The sequence below is a fragment of the Haliotis asinina genome, chromosome 9, assembly GCF_037392515.1.
Source record: "Haliotis asinina isolate JCU_RB_2024 chromosome 9, JCU_Hal_asi_v2, whole genome shotgun sequence".
Taxonomy (NCBI): domain Eukaryota; kingdom Metazoa; phylum Mollusca; class Gastropoda; order Lepetellida; family Haliotidae; genus Haliotis; species Haliotis asinina.
Window position 1 is genome coordinate 63726693 of NC_090288.1, and position 13865 is coordinate 63740557.

The window sequence follows — 13865 nt, forward strand, 5'->3', positions numbered from 1 at the left end:
AGTGAGTGAGCGAATTTCCACGGCACTCTCTGACAGTAAGATCTCAGAAGAGGAGTTTAGTTCAATCCTCTCTGAACTCAAAAAATATAACGGAATGAAACAAGATATTCGATCCAAGTCTCGTAAGTCTGCTATCAGCGAGGACGAGAAAAAAAAGTACATAGCACAGGGAATACAAAAAGCCCAGCAAGCCTTTATTATGAACACCAAAGAGATCGTAGGCGGTTCACATTAAACTGTTTCATTGATATAAACATAACATAACCGTAAGCGAGCCACCGATCCTATATGGTCGGTCAAAACTTACAACAAATTATTGATCGTACCGTACGGCACAGTGTTACCGCCTGCCAAGTCACGGTAAACGTGATGGCGTGGCTTTGTAGTAGGGGCAATAATAGCAAGAGCTAATGGTCCCACCAAAGCCTCATTTAGTAAATGAGGCTTTGTAGAGGGGTTTTTGAAAAGTGTTTTCGGACTATCATTCCCTATACTACTATCTATATTGGTCGAGAAATGACAAACTTTATAACACGTTACCGGGTTGGCAACTGTTGCCGAATCACATCAAACATCACGTGCAAACTGATCTGACACCAAAACATATCATCATTTCTTGTATGTTGTATTTTTAGCCATCAGACATGGGTGTAGATTTCGTTTGCCCGACAGATTACCATATACTGTGGTCACTTCCTCAACGCATCTGTCTGGGGCATTATCAACGTAAACCAGGATATGGCATTTGTGTCTGCTTCCACCAGCCAAATAAACAATTTAATTAAATTAGTAATTAATTTTCTTAATTGAATTATAAACTTAACAATGACCCAGATAACCCCCGGGCATAATCACTTCAACATGAAATAAAAATCTCATTATCTTGAAGGAGTGCTCCCTCGATGTGCCCATTTACTCAAATATTTCATATTTTGACGTTAACATCTGGCGGTCTTTAACATACCTACCCACCTTGAACAGAATTAACTATGAACACTCCATGCTGAGAGTGGTTGTTGTTGTTGTCGTCGTCGTCGTTGTTGTTTTCGTCGTCTAACGCCGAACTCAGCAATGTTCCAGCTATGTCGACAGTCTGTAAATGTTCGAAAGTGGACCAGACAATCCGGTGATTGACACTGTTCGCTGACAGGTAGAATGACGCGGACCCAAACAACCCAAACACACACGCGCTCACGTTTATCTCGGTCAGAGCAAAGTGAGCATTCACGTCAACCATCAAGCTAAAGCTCTCTCTCTCTCTCTCTCTCTCTCTCTCTCTTTCTCTCTCTCTCTCTCTCTCTCTCTCTCTCTCACACACACACACACACACACACACATACCCCCACACACACCGAGAAACACACGTGTTGACATTCAAGAAATGTTGATGTGACACCTTCAATGCTTATCTGGTTCAAAGATTTCTCATTGACCATCAAGCGCCTAAAAAACGATTTTGCCTATGGTTTTGACGCAAACAAAATAAAAGGTGACACATGGCTAAAACGTTGCTCTTCATACCGGAAACATGGGTTTGATTCCCTATATGAACACATGAGTGTGCAGGTCCTGTGCTGAAAGAATTCTTAAAAACGGCGTAAAATGCTACTCATTCAGCAGTATCGCTGATCTAACAGACAAGTTACAGCCTGACGTCTTAAATCGTTTGACCCGGACAGATTCGTGGAACAGCGTTGGTTCACTATGCTGAAACGCCACCAATGTAATGTAAACCTATACACAATGAACTGTCTCAGAAAATGGAAAATGGATTTTGTCAAAACATTTTACGTTCCAATAAATTTTCGAGCAGATTCAACGCAGGGAGTCTTCTGTTTCGAGCTCGGCGAAGTGGCTCGCCTTTAGCTAAAGGTCGATAATTTCCTCAACGCATATATTGTAATCCCAAGAGCGCTGGTTAAGTCTCATTCACCGAACACGTACAATGCCTTCTTTACATCACGTGAGTGTACTCGCGTATTTGAAACCCGTAATGTACAGGGTGTTTATTTATGTATGATTTGAATGTATCTTTACATGTTGGCGATCCTTGCCCTTGCACACGTGCGAATATGTATGAGTCCGCGCGTAACAAATCAGACGTACATGGGCAGGATTAGAATACTTGACACTGGGGTCAGCGTTGTAGTCATGTACAATGTTGGAGCGTAGCCTTAGTGTGGGAGGGACGCATGGAGTGTGTTGTTTAACTGCGGACTCAATATTCCAGCTATATGTAGGAGGCCTGGACCACACAATCCAGTGATCAACATCATGAGCATCGATCAAAGCAGTTGGGATATGCTGGAGCCCGTCTGTTACGACAAGCATGGATTGCTGAAGGCCAGTTCGAACCCGGATCTTCATGGGTTGTAGATCCAGTGTGGCTGGCATATCACTTCTAAAGCTGCCATATCCTTTTTCGTTTCGTCTTATACATAACGTTTTCAACAAATTTCCGGAACTGAAGACAAATTAAGTCTGCATTTAGTGTTTTGTTTTCCGGAAATAGTAGCTAGAATTATATGTCATTTAGATAACGTTATTCCACATGTAACTATCATCCATTTGTTGCCGCCGATCATACTGTATCAGACGATCATGTGCACCATTTGCATTGTGTCACAATGTGTTTGCGTCACTACGCCATTCTAGTCTGCCCCCTCGTAATCGAACACTTTTGCATTACGTCACAATGTAACCGGCGTCACGATGCATGTCAGTTGCCATCATGCAGCCTCCGTTAGGATACAACCCCGTTGTATCCCGTTTCGTGTTTTGCAGTTGCGTCACTCAGCTAACATCACTGGTTGAAGCATTACGTTTTCCGACAGATACAATGTCTCAGTTCCACTCGCAATTTAACAGTGACACGGTAACGCTCGTAATGTTTACATTCCCACAATGCAATAGCGGAATGTTGCTTGACTAGTCAACCTCATCTAGATGTAGTAGAAATGCGACGTTCATATTGCCCCATCTGGTTTACGTTAATCACAGATGCAATTAAAATAACTTAGAGAAGCTATTTAACCCGAACCTAAACCGTCATCAAATTGTTTGTCACTTCTTTTTCTGGCAACGTCTTGACGTCTTGACGTAGGCGGACAGACACGTCTATAGAACAGCGCGTCATTTAGCCCTGTGCGAGGATTCCTAATTCAGGTCACCAATAACGTTTGTTTTCTGTCTTAGTTATCATTAAAAAGTATTATTTAAATTTGACATCCTAGAAAGAAATACAGTTCGCTATACCACAATGTATTTTGTTATAAAGTATAGTTTTGCCCTGAACTCTTAACATCAAAGCACTCGAACTATCGTCCATAGGAAATCATCAATGGGTAGACGACTTTGACAGCTGTTATAGATGAATGCTTGTCTTATGTCATTTCCTAAATATAATGCTCCTACAGCGTTAACCCAAATTTATGGAGCCATGTTACAAGAAATAATAATGGTAGAGGAACATGCTATTTCTGATCTCAATCATTGTTTTTCTGAGTCTTGTGTCTTGTCTTGAACACGATAAAACTCTTTCCTTGACAGCCAGAAGACGCCTTAGAACTTGTTATGGTCTTTCGTCCAACGATGATGTGTGGGTGAGTGAGAAAGCAGACATGTCTTTATGAAGCAGTTAACTTTAAAGTAAAATGCCTCGACACATAACAAGCCTATTCTGCATATTGTGTCTGTATTGGAACATACGCTACGCATGCATTTACTTCGCGGAAACAACTGTTTAGTCTTGTCTTTCCAACACGACCTACAAGACGTCCTTGAAACAAATGTATTCTTACATAATTATTTTTGCCGCATTTTTTAAATATGTAATATCACTAAACGTTAATGTAATCATCTATAGGTAGACGACTTTGACAGCTGTTACAGATGAGTGCTTGTTTTATTGCAACATCATCTACAACATGATAGTGTTTGCTCCGATACAGACCAACATGGAGAATGGTGTTAGTCTATATCATGTAGTTCTTCTGCAATATGCAGTATAGGCGGCAATAAACCTGCCATGTCATGTGATTCTTGTTCACCCTTGTAAACTAATTACGCAAACTTCCTACATTGGAAATATCTCGTGTTACCGTTTTACTGCATAACTTTTTGTATTGTTTACAGTGGCTTGTTTATGTCACGTGGTATAGATACAAACATTGGCTGCGTTTCCACACAGGTTTTCAGTATATCATTTAACGGCTCTGTTTCGTGAGACCCAGAAAGCTTTTTCACGTGAACAATAATTACCTCCAACTTCTAGATATGATGATGTAAACATGATTCAGATATATCTTTTTGATATGACAAGCTGGGGATACTAAAACACGTCTGAAAGCAACCCACCGACAGACACGCGGACACGCTGACTCATGGTCTGTGTTTGATGACATATTCTGCTGCGCACAGTATTTCATTCATAGCAAGGGGAATTTGATTCACGTGCGATGGATGTTTAAAATGAAAATGACACCAGCTAACTATTTGTCCGAAACTACCATATGCGGTATATCTTTACAATAAGCGAATAACACCCACTCAGCTGCCACTATCAACTGACCTACGGTCTACCTGACACTCGCAGGTATGGTGCTGGACAAGGAACACAATCAGGTCGAATCTGGGATTCGAACACAGAATCAGCGGAACCTTGCACGATGACAGATGCAACCCTTCACCGGAAAATAAGGCGTCAGTGAGTAAGTGAGTTTAACTGAATTATGCTTAGGGTGTTAGATTTTCATCACATTTGGTGAGCCGGTTTGTTTTGTCAACCAATGAAACGAATGAGGTGTCATTTTACCAGTAAATACAAGTTTTTACACTGCAGAAGTGCGTCCCGAAAATGAGACAGTATGCAGATGAGTTACCTAAATTAAGGAATTTTTTAGGCTTTGGTGGGGGAAATCAACCTCTTAAGACAATTTTTTATGAATCAATGTGTATTAACAAACTGAAACATGTCATGGGCGTTCTTGATCCCATAAAATGTTTTCTCATGAACTGAACGTCATCGTTGATGAATGTATCCCTAGGTCCTCTGCTGGGGAAGACTATAATGAATGTCATGGCTTCAGTAATCACAGACAATGACTATCTGATATTTTGACTGGACACCGCTTTTAACACGGTGTTAGTTTCATGAACCTCAACCTAAAGGGTTGACGACATACCATGGCTTGTACTCGTGGGAGCCAGGAACGTCTCACACAGCACCGAAACGACGTCGGTAACGTCTGCCAGCATCCATACCTCACCCCACACAACTCGGTGTAATTACAGTTCGTTATTCATGCAACAAATAGCTAACTTGGCATACCGAATCTTATCGGTCTCACGTAACCACAATTACACTTAGAAGGCCTTGCACCACAGCTTTCCTGTATCCATTGATGCTTCCGACACCTGCAGCACTGACAACAGCCAGCAGTCAACACCAATAACCAGCCGTCAACATCAACAGCCAGCCGTCAATACCAACAGCCAGCAGTCAACACCAATTACCAGCCGTCAGCACCAACAGTCAGCCGTCAACAGTAACAGCTAGCAGTCAACACCAACAGCAGCGGTCAATATCAACAGCTAGCCGTAAACACCAACAGTCAGCTTCAACACCAACAGTCAGCCGTCAACAGCAACAGACAGCAGTCAACACCAGCATCCCCGGTCTGCTCCTCATGCACTACAGCGTACAAAAACAAAACAGTCAAAGCTGCCTCGGGTGTTTCCTTCGTTTAATGCTGCAAGTGTTTAGGTATGTGCATGAAAACAATAAGCTGTATATCAGTGGTGGAATCGCTGGGGTTTTTCCCCGTAGACGATGTCGCAATAGGAAGACCTGTACAGGATGACACTACTTCTACACAACATACAAGAACTTTTGCAATATCATATTTCAACAGCTAGATGAGTAATTGGACAAGTGTTTCATTACTAAATGCTCTCTCAGGCATTTTGGCTTTCTCACATATCTCTACTATCACAACATGTATATTATATTTGATAAACAATAAGCGATATTTAGCATTTTACAACCCAGTTTGCGGTTTACAATCCATGGATTTATATATTTAAGAAATTATTATGATTCTCCAACAGTTCCAGGTGATACCGTAAGAAACTGCACTTGTGGTTGTTCTGTCTGTGAACTCTCCACAGTGTGAACTTCAAGTGTTCTCTTTCCTTACACGTGCCGCTAAAATGCCAGATTTCGCTGTAATGTTAGTTCTGGATACCCCCATGACTTTCAGAAACACAGTCAGATCTGCCCCCTCAAAACTTAGCCATGGGCGGGCGCTGCCTGAAGGTATGGGGTACAAAAACTAAATAACCTTTTTTTTGAAACTATCGTATGTGGTTTCTTAACAGAGAACAACGCCGACCTCACCTCAAGGTGCACAGATAACCTCCGTCTATATTCAGACTGACATTAGTGTTGATTACATCCCATATCGACATTGTTCTCAGTGGCCATTGTTTATAGGCATATCCAGTTCCTGGTGCTGAGTTGGCCATGTGTTGCCTTGGTTACCTAACTTTATTTCTAGATTTTCCCCAGGTGAAAACATTTGTTTAGTGAATCTATCTTTCAGAGGAAGAATCTGAACATTATTTGGTTTGTGAGAATGTCAGTTGTATACCCGTCACTTCCAGGCGCCAGCATACCCTGTTACGTCTTCCGCACTACAACACACTACCCCCTCGGGTACCATGACCTTCTGTTAACTTGGTAGCAATTAGACAGGGATACGAACACATGTGTCATACTGACTTCACGTAAAGAGAGTCTTGTGTTTCCTGAGTGAGAGACACAGTCGTCAATATTCAGGCTATGTTACTGCAAAGACAGCGTCATTGACAAAGTCCGCATTACTCAGTCTTGAGATCAAAACAACGGAATGTCACATTTTGAACGTCTTCCACGAACACCTGGCCATGCCTATTGCTTCACTTTCGAGCACCACAGCCGTGTATTGTTCCACTCGTCACCAGTGTTACACAGCAGCACTTCTCTTGTTATGCCGCGATGCACGTTAATCGTCCCCCGGAGGTCACGGTGAGACCTGGTCGCAGCTACTTGTGATCGCCGTACACTTCGTAGGTGACTTAGAGTCTAGAACAATCGGATGGCCAAGATCGGTGACAGTCACAAACTAACACCAGCATTTTCCACACATATACGTTCAGCAGAACTTTGTTTCGCGTATTGTTCAACGCCACACTCAGCAATATTCCAGCCATATTACGCGGTCTGCGAATAATGGAGTGTAGACCAGACAATCCAGTGATCAAAAGCAATGGAATATTTCCATGTAGATACCTTCCTCCACTATTTCCTCATTTAGAACCTTACTACTTGTAATGAACGGCAACAATCTCCCTTATTTTAGTGCTGTAGAATCAATCTTGAGGCCTCTGACCAGTGAAGCGTGAGGTCATCGACTGACCATTCTATCCCGAGATTGCCAGACAATGACCACACTAGGCCAGTCATTAACGTGAAAATGCACGTTTTATTATCAAAGCTGCGTATTAGCTATATATTAGACGAGCTGGCAATTTGGAACCATGTCGTTCACAACACTCGATCTGTCTGTGTACGTGTTTAGGGTTTGGTCTACTTCAGAGCCATTGATGCTCAGTGCAACGCTATATTGTCCCAGGTCGACACAAGGGACACTTATCATGTCTGGAGTGTTGGTCCGACTCTCACAGATGTAGCATTACGTGTCAAGACGGCATGAAGATAATGTTGGAATATACACAAGATATGAATATATATGTTCTTTGGTGTAGTCTCTTTCTAGGTCAAGACACCTTAGTGTTTGTATGATTGCAGTGATCGTCGCTTGGTTGTTTAGTGCAGAACGTCAACTCACTTGTGAAACAGAACACATTTGTCAATAAGAACTTCTCCTTGTTTTTCACAACAACTTCTAGTTAATAGTTTTGTCGCTCATATCTGAGACAGATATTTGTGTGATGGCATGGTTCACCACATATAACATCCTAGGACTGAAGTAAATCTGTGACCTACACCAGACAGTTCCTCTTACCGCCCCGATCTGTCCTTTTCAACACTAAGACCTATTTCATGTGTCGACCTCTCAACCTTCAGTGCTCCGATAAAGTGCTAGTGGCAAGGGTATCTGGTATTTTCATTAGCGCTGTTCCACCAGCCAGTTGCCCCAACTTCACACAATATCCCCCACAGGTGTACCGAACTATCGTCTTATCACACATCTACTTGCCTATGCCGGGGTGAACAGAAACCGAAACGTTTAAAAATACGAACACGGAATTAGTGTGGGTTTCATTCCTTGGACTGCTTTGTGGGATTGGTGTCAAGAAATACGTTCATATGGATGATGCTGGATGGTATTTGTTTGTAATCTTGAAATAGAAAACTGATAGAAACCCTACTGACAAGATAGCTGTGTGTGTTCCCTTCCCGGTGGAGCATTCTTAATGACGCCATAAGTTAACCATTTTCCGAACGCTCAGCTACAGGTCCCACTGGGTCCATCTGAGCGAAAAACTATGTCTAAACTCAACAATATATTGCATACTGGGTACATGATGTCAGTACTCCAGAACGTGTCTGGAAAAGGATATTTCAGCAAAGTAGTTTGTCTCTCAGTAGATTACATGCAAACATATTTAGATTATCCAGTATGTAGACTCAGGCCTTCTCATACCAGATGGGTAGGGTCGGTTGTTCCAGGAATGTCGTTTTATTTGCCTGTATCGCTTCACATTCGCGCTTAGCACTCACACCTTTCAGCAGCTGAGAACATTCGCGGGATCAAACATCACCGTTTGACTTTCTCAGATAATATCCCACAGACAAACGGTCGGAATGAAGTGTCGAGTTCTTGTTCATCTAACATTCAAAACAACTGTGTGCCTGAATATATGTCAGGTATAACAGATATATCCATGTTGTCTCGTCTTTCTACACACAGAAAATGGAGGATTCTGTTTGCCACAAGTTGATAATAATTCTCACGATGAGATTTTGTAGTCTACAGATTGTGGGTTGTTCTAACATCAGTATGTCCTTGTCTTCAGCGACACGACTGCACACATCAAACTGACAGTTACCTTGTCTTCAGCGACACGACTGCACACGTCAAGCTGACAGCTACCTTGTCTTCGACGATACGACTGCACATATCAAGATGAAAGTGACCTAACCTTTGGGATTACCATTAATATTTAAGGAGTCGAGAACATTTGTTCTCTGAACCCGGAGTTTAATCGGTGCACGAGTTATATTTTCCTAACGATATCCCTGCATCCTAATGCCTTGTTTAATCCGAGGTTGGAAAACGTCATCATTGTTGCATCCTGGTCGTGAAAGAACACTGATTGTCTGATCCGTGTCCACAGGTGCAGTGACACAGCAGGATTGTTGCTGTCTGCGGCGTACAGCACAGCAAGAGAAGACAAATGTTGTCCCGTGTAGCTTGCGTTGTTACAGCCCGATAGCATCTCGCCCTTGTAACGAGGCTTAGTCTGCCCTAGGGTCCATTGAGAGTCGGTATGTAACCAGTGTGTTAGTATGACATGTATCTGTGTTTGAGAGTAAAACAACCATTTTCTTTTCCTACGTATTGTTATATCCGAAAATCCTCATTGTCACATAGGCAATATAAAGTGTGTATGTGTGTGCATGTATGTAGAAAGTCGCCTCCCAGTGATGCTTGTTTTGCTTTCACTCATCCAGACTCTCTGAGACAAATCGTCGCGGTGGCTGTATAACAGGGCGGAGTACAGCTAAAGTCTTGACGAAAGGGTGACCGGTGTTCGTGTCAAGCATCCATTGTTTGTTTTCATTTCATTAACGAAATACGTTTATTTGTTTTCGTTTTCCCAAACGGTTGAAGTGTTTCGCTGAGCACCAGTGAAGCCTCGGGACTCGTGAAGGCAAGGCGCAGACTGTAAGTGTTTCCCAGCTGCTGAGGATGGCGAGCGTCAGGTCACTTTAGGCTGGGATGCTATAGTTCCACATGTATAAATACAAAATTAATGCATAGACTCATAAAAACAACAAATAGTTCACCAATCTTCAGATAAACCCATAACAGAAATAAGGATTTCTCGATCTTATCATTACACTGCACAATAGCATATTAAACCAGCTATATTCCAGCCTGTGCATATTTACTTCTTGTATTTACCACATGCAAAGACTCAGAAGACGGTGTACATCCTAATTCAACAGATACGTCCGGATGACTGGGCCAATTGTTTCGAGGCATCTACACGGGTTCGATTCTCCGTTTTAAACAGTTGAAACATTATTAGAATTTAATAATTGAATTTAACTCAACTGGTTTCATCGAATGCAACACGACGTCTGAGCTGATACAGGTTACAGGCCCTCAGCACCTGCCATCTGTCGTTAAGGCGACTTGATGGGCATAGTGGTCAGCTGGAGACTTGATGGTTTGTATTTCATTCTACCAAGTTGGTGCTCATGATATCACTCACTTATTTGTCCGTTTCACTCTCGATTGTTCCCAGTATACCTCACATCTGGAAGTGACGGTTGTGTGCAAACACGTGATGAATATTAACGTTGAGGCGATATACAGTTCTGGAAGATGAAATACCAGTAGTGCAAGATATCGACGAGTAGGGAAACTGTTTGGTTACAACACATAACTGTCGCCAGCCCCGGCCGGTGTAGGACGTTGGTCATGATAGCATCATCCCCTGATTGACATTGTATAGAGTTCACAGAGTGGCGTCATCATTTCGTCACAGTGACGCAGTACACGTTTCGGTGTGGACACTACAGCGTCAGTAGACACGGCACAGTAAGTATTGAGGGACCAGCCTCCAGCTGTCAGTTGTACTACAGTGCAACGGCGACAAGAAGCTAATTTTCTCTCACACGGTTACAGTACTCAGGGAACTGAAGAAATGTGTACGGCATCATTATCTGGGTTCTGAATGATGGAATGCAAAACCAACACACGCCTGCAGTGACTGCACGGAACCTACTCGACGCACACACAAATGCACCTTTAGAAACATTAATTTCAGATGAATAAATTCAGTTTAATTATTCAACACCCTTTTAACGCTTTCAAATAATATAATAGTAAAAAAGATGTTTTGTTTCGCAGCTGTGATGGAAAGTTATTAGATTTCGCGAAGGACAGGCATTCTTACAAACGCCCTTGGGTGTGTAACGAAGCCAAGATTGTCAAAGCGGGCAGGGAAGCTAGAGCGGCAGGCGGAGTTACAGGAATACGTGATAGTGTACGCAAAAGGTCCGTGTTTGGACGCAGCAGTTTTAGATATCCACAGATATAATAAGCTTTGTGAGACGCTGGATGTAGATATTCTCTCGTCCCCACAGTAATATCTTCACATTTGTTTGGAGACTTTCGATAATAAACATCAAGGTTATAAAACGTCAAGTGCATGTCAAAATATATCTGACATAAGTGATTATCGCTATCTAAATCTGAGTCAGGCAGGTAATCATGATGTACTTTCTGACAGTGAGATCGCTACTCTGTACTCAAGCAACGTCTCATGGCAGGCACGACCTGTCGTCATCGCGGCGGCTTGTTGTTGATGATTACAGTATCCGATTTCAGGTGAGGCACGTGATGTTGCCTAATCGGGACCATAATCTGTATGAGGTTGGGATTCGAACCCAAGACAGTGAATCCAGGCTCAGCTAATTAAAGACACTTTGAAGAACAAGTCGAGTCTGATATGCTAGTTGGGGGCCGTTTCACCAATGGAACATTATATGAGAGAGATGACAGTACATATGGGATACTGTACATCCGGATGTAAGTAGTATGGATACCTCACAGATTTCAAAATTAAATAAAATCAAGTTCTCCAAATTGATTATTTCAGTGATATGAAACCCGTGAAGACGAGGGTTAGAACTGATCTCCATTAATCACTGGATCGTCTGGTCCAGACTAGATTTTTACAGATATAGCTGGAGCACTACCGAATAGGGCGTTTAACAACAACCACCCTACCAACCAACCCAGATATAAATATGTACATGGATGTTTCTCCTATCGCTCGTACATATGTAAACAAAGAAACGGGTTGGTATTGAAGTGACTAGAGAGCCTCAATACACACAAATGGGACGCTCGTAAAATATATGGTATAGCACAAAATAATCTACATTACAGCTTGATGGTTCCACTGCCTCACTGAAGTCAAGTTAAAGGTTTCCAACAGTAAACAGTGAGTTGTTAGGCCACTGTCAACCGTGCTTCAGATATAAGTGTGGCTATACTTACTGTTGGGGGGTGAGCCAAACACAGGTTAGCGCGTCTCTGAAACCACAGCACCTGCACAGTGTTGACAGACCTGTCGCTATGATACAACTGATCCTGATATAACTAACCAGGCAGCTCTGTATGTATCCATGGTGTTCTTGTTTTCATATGTTTAACACAACACAAAACATTTATCAACTTAAATGATAGCAGTCTGTAAATAATTTGGTCTTGCCCAAACAATCCGGTTATTGACAACAATCAAAAAGGGGATACAATGACTTGCATCAACAATGACAGCCAGCATCCCCATCCTGTTTGTCACCTTTGGCAGGCACAGGTTGCCCTTCACTGGTCCGCTCTGTAAGATGAGATGCAATGCTGTAGACTAGTGGTGAATCATCTATGGTATGCCACATACAAACCACATTCAGGCAATACATCAGGAGGGGCCATGATACATTGATGTATCACCATAAAAGACAACATATCCCGATACAACTTAAATACTACTTCAGATTGTAAGGAGTATTGTATTAGGAACAGGAAGTGAGTCTCTTTTAAATTAATCTCAATTTTAAAAAGAAATTGAAGTTTTAGGAATGTTTGTGTCTGCAGTCTATTCCTATCAACAAAGGAGTTATTGTGACAAAATGTGAAAATTTTTATTCTACTTGTCTTCAAGTAAATGAAATATATTTCAGTTGATGGACAAACAGCACAATCTATGACAACTTTGAACTATGTCTTAGCTTTTTTAAGAAAGAGAACAAAGAGAAAGTAAAATTTAGAAAACAAATTAAAAAATATTTTCAATGATGCTTAATTCTGATATACATTACACAGAACTGTTTGTGAAAGCTTTGGTGCAGAAACAGCGGGGAAACTTCAGTTTCCGAGTTACATATGTTAGATCAAGGTACACTGAATGTGTGTGAATGCACTTCTTAAGCATTAGATGCAGAGATGTTATTACATGCACAGCTTTTTCAGTGTGTGTGAATGTAACACAGGTTCCACTGTAAAACAAATTAAGCATCAGTCATTTTGTCTATCGTATATGATCTGTTATTAGAAACTGTAAAGTATTGGATATGTATCACCATGCCACCTTTGTATCGTGATGGCAATTGTCTCGCAGGTTCCTTGCCAATATTTCCATGATATACAGTGGAAGCTGGCTAAACCCCCACTCACTGGGACTGAAGAAATAATCCATTTTAGACAAGATGCCGGATTGCAGAGCTGATGATCAATGTTCAAGTTATGAAAGGGACCAAGATTTTATGCCAGTGTTGACAACTTGCTGGATTGGACAGATGCCGCTTTTAACAGCTTCCATTGTACAGGCTCTCCTCATTAGATACATCGTCTCATCAATTACGTCACAATACACTGCATGTCAGTCTCCAGCCCACCATGCAGGGTGGGTGATTTTATGTCTGTCTCCAGCCCACCATGCAGGGTGGGCAACTACATGTCTGTCTCCAGCCCACCATGAAAGGTGGGAGATTTTATGTCTGTCTCAAGCCCATCATGCAGCAAGGTGGGTTACCATATGTCCGTCTCCAGCCCATCATGCAT